Here is a 6,000-nt window from a genome sequence, read left to right on the forward strand (position 1 = left end):
CGCTTCCAACTACAATAAATTCGTGCAATTTGTAGTATTATAGCAAACAAGTGCAGCCACAAAAGATAATCTGTAATGTCAATGGCAAATTCTCCCTAACAGAAAACGACTACATATCATATTATAAATGGCCATTTTGCCAAACAAACAAATTATGACAAAGAGATGGGGAGTACGCCATATTCTTTGACGCAATCGGCCGTTTTATGGATAGGAAATTCCATACATGGGATACTTTTGCGTACAGCGGCAGCACTATATTCATAAAAAAAAACAAATCATTTGGTTCGTATTAGACCAAAGATCTTTGCGTGGCATAATTTATGAATGGCCACAATATCACTTTTTCAATTTGCTGAAATTTATATAGACTAACGCATCCCTTTAAACTCATTATTTATGATCCATTTTATATAGTCGACAGCATTTTCGACAGCCGGCTGTCCGGAGTTCAAGTTATTTTCAACGAAACGAACTCTCGATAAACGGTTATCCGGAGTTTAAACGCCTTCGCATCTAGAACATTAACGTATCCTACAGTCAATAAACTATTCAAACTTCTTATGCACGAAAATATATTCTCAGTCGCATCGCTTGCTTGAGGCGAATTCTGACTAACAATCAATTGCGATTACGAGTTTTCGGCCATCCTTACATAGACGACATCACGTTTGACGACTGAAACTCAGAGACATACTAAAGTTTCTTATCCAATGTGGTAAAGAGCTTTAGGCTTACTCGCAGGCGAGTTGAACTACTTGTGAGATTAACTTATCAAGTGTTTATTTTTGTTGTTGTGCTGTTATTTTTCGCACCCTGCCAATTTTACTTCCCCACACCACCTTCTTTCCCTCCGCTCAGGAAATGATGAAAACACACGGTAAGCACAAATCCCCGACTACATCTTGGGAACGTGCCACTTAAGCCAATATATTCTGATTCCTGAACAACCCACCCACTAGCCAATCCGTGGTACTTTTGGGAGTGTCACTGAGTCGGGGCCTTTCGTTAAGTAAGTACCACATCACCACTTCCTTTCCCATATCCTAAGTTATGGTAAAGATGGTCGTGGTCAGCAATGGCTCCTCAAGTAGTCTGGCTGGAAATAAGAGCCATCAGTCTGCAATCTACGAAGTATACGCAACACCATTTGTACGAATAACCTTTATGTGAACCAGCTGACATCCCAATTTTATGCCAAAATCGAATTATTTTTTTATGTTTTTCCATGTTTAAACAATACTGTTTTATGTTTAACTAACAAATGTTTGCATTTATTGTAGAAATAGGCATAGAAAAAACGCATATAGAAAGAAGAATGGCCATTTCTGAAATGGTCCATGCCATCAACGGCTTCAATGACGCAAAGGCTGCTCGACAAAAGAGAAGAAAACTTGATTAACATATGCGTATAAAACAAATGAATAGACCAAACTCGAATATCAAAAAATCAGCTACACATCAGAGGAAAAAATAATTTGTAATGAATGTAAGTAACAGAATGAAATTCCAATATTAATTGTGGTGTCCTGCAGCAGATTGGGGAACATATTCATATAAAATATTTTCACTTCATATAAATAACTTAAAACATGCTTAGCTTTTTTGTATAATTGTTCACCACAATAAAAATTTGAGCATTTTTCCTAATACTTGAAGTATGTTTTAATTATCGATTCATGATGGTTATTCATCGGATGATTTTTCTTAACCTCTTTTTGGTCCTGCTATTATTAATTCTAAAAGAAAAGATACCAGCGTAAAAGTAATGAGTTCCTAGATACTAAATTTCTACATTACCGTCATAAACCAGGTTGACCAAAATTTGACACTTTTTGACCCCCTGCTCCCGTAGACTTAAGTAACTTTTACTAACCCCCTTCCCACTCTCCAAAAGTCCGTAGACCTTTTGATTTTTTTTATTTGTGGAAAATGTGAATTTAGACGAGATACACATTGTAGTGCGCAAATTTATTTCATATTTTTAAATAATATGGACAAAAACAAATATCGATCAATCATGCTATTCACATTGGTTATTTGTCTACGACTCCTCAAATCAATTAGTACCAATTCAAGAGAATTTAAAATCAAAATATTTTTCTCCGAAATACACAACTCGTTTTTCGAATATTTTGAATTACAACTTTAAGAATGGTCTCCGCTTTTATTCCATAATGTTATCAGTTATACTTTAAATTTATACTTTAGTTATACTTTAAATTTCAAATTTACACTTTTTTCAACGTTAATCACTCGAGTATGTTTAAAAGAACTATTATTACAACTAGTAGCTGTTTGTCCAAAAGGCGACCTACAAGAACAGTGCTGGATTGCAAACCTAGCAAGTACTTTTTTAGCCTCACTGGATCCTTTAAAATTGATAACATATAAGTAACAATTTAAAATCATGCATGCCTGCTGACTAATAACCATTTATTAATGGTGCCTCAGATGATAATTCGCGGCTGCAGGATTTTTTAGCGGACTGATAGGGGTGTAGCTTATAGATTAGAGCAGTGGTTTTAAACGTTTTTCATTCCATGTACCCCTTTCCGAACATTGATCTCCCTCATGTACCCCATTCTGAAAATTGTATACCACCATTACACCGTCAGATAATGATTATCAATTTAATGATAAATTGATAACTATACTATTTTCAATTGGTAACCTGTTCCTGAAGACACTTTCATAAAAAAATATCCGACGGGATAGCTAGAATAGTAAATTAAAATTTACCCCGCCTGATTCACCCCCTAGAATAGTCTAATTAACCCCTGGGGGTGAATTCACCCCCGGTTGAAAACCACTGGATTAGGGGGTCTCAGTCCCTCCCAGGGACAAAATTTGCAAAATTGGACGAAGTTTAATATAGTGGAGATTGATAGATATGAGACTCCACAACTGACGTCCTCTCCTCCTCTTCCCTATTTATCTGAAACCTTGTTAAATGCCTCTCCCCTAGGCTATCTGCCTATTCAATCATTCAATCCCCTTTCCTAGATGTCCGCGCATTAATCCCAACTAGAATGTTGATAAATAATTAGAGAATCACATTCACTACATCTTAATATTTTTTTAAATTAGTCTGTGTTGGTGTAACCTTCAATTCCCAATTGCAGTTCTAAATACAAATTAAAGGTAGTGGATATTTAAATATTACAGCCTTAAATATTTGTTGTACTCCGCCGTCTATTCTATTATTAATATATTTTAACCATGCCACAGAGAACAGACATCCAGATTCGAACAAATGAGTTTAAAATACTTGTTTTGCCATTTGAACTAATGCTAGAATATTACGGCTACCATACTAGCATATCCCAATATAATTATGACGGTCACTTGTACAACAATTGTGTGGTCTACATAAAACTCACGTACTAGACAAAATAACGGCAGAACCACCTCTAGTGGTAACAATTACCTTCAGATGCGCCCTAATTTTTTTACTCAACTTTACACTTGAGATGGACGGCTGCTCTCTATGCCTAAATTGATGCTGCTTTCAGTTTCGCATGACCCAGAGGGAACTTGGTCTTAACCCCACTGCTCTGTCATCGATGTTACGTGATATTCGTTATGGACCAAATGAAACAATGTCTCGCAGAGTAAAAATAGCCTAAAATACACTTCTCTTCTAAGTATATTTCAAATTGTTGATGGTTTTATTATCCCCGCTCCAGTAGTATGTCTCAAATTCATTTTAGATTTTATCTCGTTAATTCATGTTCCGTCATGCTCTTCCATAACTGAACAAGCGGCATCAATTTTGAACAGCCCCTTGATGATATCTTTAAAGCAGACAACCCAATGATAAATAGGATAGACAGGATTTTAGTGCTATGATTAGTTTTTTGCATAAATTTAATTCTAAGCTTTCATTACAGCCGATCTCATTGGTGTCTCTAAATAGGTTGCGGATTGCCTTTTCGCTGAATATCAATGCACCAGCTTGGTATTACCACATAAGATATGTATCCCAATTTATTCGCCGGTAGGCGAGTAGTGCACGAACTCTTCATTTTTCAATTGAAAGAATTAATCACGCATCTGGGATACAATTTTGATGAAGCGGAAGTCAGAAAGTATGATATAATGTTGTATAGCTTCCTGTTATGGAAAGTATCAGACAGATGGTTTATGGAAGCACTCCGATGCTACGACGCGGATGTGGACAGCTGCAAAATCTTTGAACAGAATTGTTTATTAGGTAAGATGATTTTTTTGTGTTTTTTGCATAAATAATATGTTTGCTTTCACTACAGTGCCTTTCATCGATTGCGCAAATTATCCTGAGGATTTGTTTCACGGTGAAGAAAATGCATCTAGTTAATTTTTAATAAACCATTGAAGAAAAAGTAAAATCGAATATCAGGTTTTGAATATGTAGCCAAAGTGGTGAAAATGTCAACTTCCCGAAATATAGTGGTTTATTCAACCGTTTCCATCAGTTTTTCGTTCTGGACAATACAGCCCACAAAAAAACGTAAACATACAAACCGGAATGCTTGACGACTCGGCGGGAATATATATTACAAAAATAATCTCGCGGCAAAATGGTGAGATCTCTCATCGTATCGGTAACAAAATGAAGGTAAATGAACAAACCATAGTACAGTAGAACCTGATCCTAAATTTTTATTATTTATTTTCTTCTAGATATTTTTCAAATCGAACTCAGATATTGGCCGAGAATAAATTTTAATCCCCTGCTAAGTATGCCGAGAATTGTCTGCCTCGACTTCAATGACACGTCAGAGAATTGCTAAATCTCACAAGCTAATGATTGGGCCCAGAATACATATTGACGGTACGAGCAGTAGGCTTACAGCACACGCATTAAGTGCAACATTGTAGCAGCAGATCTCTAGCGATGTATATTAAAAAAACTGTTCTTCTAGAGGTATATAAACGGTAAATTTATCTCACGCTTTTTGCGCAGTTCCTGAGATTTGTACTTTTTTTTAGCTTTACATCGACATGGTATGCATCTTAACGTGGACCAGTAACGAAAACATCTTTGTGCGGATTTGAACCAGCGACACTGACCTTAAGAGCAGTAGGCCTGCATCAAGCAGACCGTCTATCACTTGGTTGGTTCAATAAACCATCTACCACGAGCCACTTTCGTAAGTCGCGCCCGTTCATCATTGAAGTCGAGAGCTTCGCCGGAAGTGAAATACGAGATATTGGAACTTCGTAGTACGTCTTTCATTCTCCACCTTGGTCACGCAATATAATCTCCGTTGCTGTCATAATACCATTGGAATTTACTGCAAGAGTCTGGCCACAACACAACTAGATTCTTCATACAAAGCGGTAAGACAGGGTGCGCCGTAATATGTATGTATCTAAATATATGTTTCTCGAAATCCCTTATTCAGATGCTGATAACGACTTGACACTGTACTGTAGAAAGCAGTCGGCCGATTGACCTGTTGGTTGGAATTGTGGTTCAGCGGATTCTTAATTTCTGGTTTGTATATCCTCAGTATAGACACCGCAGCATCACCTGTCCACCCACAAGGACCTACAATCTGGAACGAGCACCCGATACATCAAGGTCACTTGGTTCTACTCGCTAAAAAGCTGTACGTTATAATTAAAATGTACGACAACCCGTTATCAAGGCGTCCGCAGTCTAGAAAATACTTTTTTGTCAATAAATAAAAATATGCATTTTAATATGGTTGCTGTTTTATATGAAAAAGAAGAAGAAAACCAAACTCAAAACAGAAAAAAAAGAAGAAGAGTAGCAAAACAAGGAGCACGACGATCGCCCGATTTTCTATAGTTCGACATCGGGCTCACGTCGGTCCGATAATGTTGATCCGTTTGACATCTTCAAAGGTTGACGCGGTTTATGCAAATGGTGCAGAATTGCACGATATAAACCCGATATCCTGCTCTTAACGGCCCGTTATCGGGCTTAGTCGGTCCGATCATCGGCCTGATAATCGGGCCGATTGAGCTCGACAAAATTTACTGGGATAT

At 37.1% G+C, this 6,000-nt stretch overlaps 1 long non-coding RNA gene across 7 annotated transcripts in view; it reads left to right on the forward strand.

The window, feature by feature from the left end:
• Positions 1-5,691, forward strand: part of LOC131694901 (uncharacterized) — a 66,878-nt gene extending 61,187 nt beyond the window's left edge. For 3 of the 7 annotated variants that reach the window (XR_009306556.1, XR_009306557.1, XR_009306554.1), the window contains 6 exons: positions 1,284-1,489; positions 3,894-4,216; positions 4,272-4,600; positions 4,666-4,920; positions 4,975-5,325; positions 5,391-5,691. This is a non-coding gene — a long non-coding RNA (uncharacterized LOC131694901). The remainder of the gene's footprint in view (positions 1-1,283; positions 1,490-3,893; positions 4,217-4,271; positions 4,601-4,665; positions 4,921-4,974; positions 5,326-5,390) is intronic. The other 4 variants (XR_009306560.1, XR_009306558.1, XR_009306555.1 and 1 more) reach the window with 3 other exon arrangements.
• Positions 5,692-6,000: the final 309 nt, after the last annotated feature.

This window comes from Topomyia yanbarensis, unplaced genomic scaffold (assembly GCF_030247195.1).
Source record: "Topomyia yanbarensis strain Yona2022 unplaced genomic scaffold, ASM3024719v1 HiC_scaffold_192, whole genome shotgun sequence".
In the NCBI taxonomy this organism is placed as follows: Eukaryota; Metazoa; Arthropoda; class Insecta; order Diptera; family Culicidae; genus Topomyia; species Topomyia yanbarensis.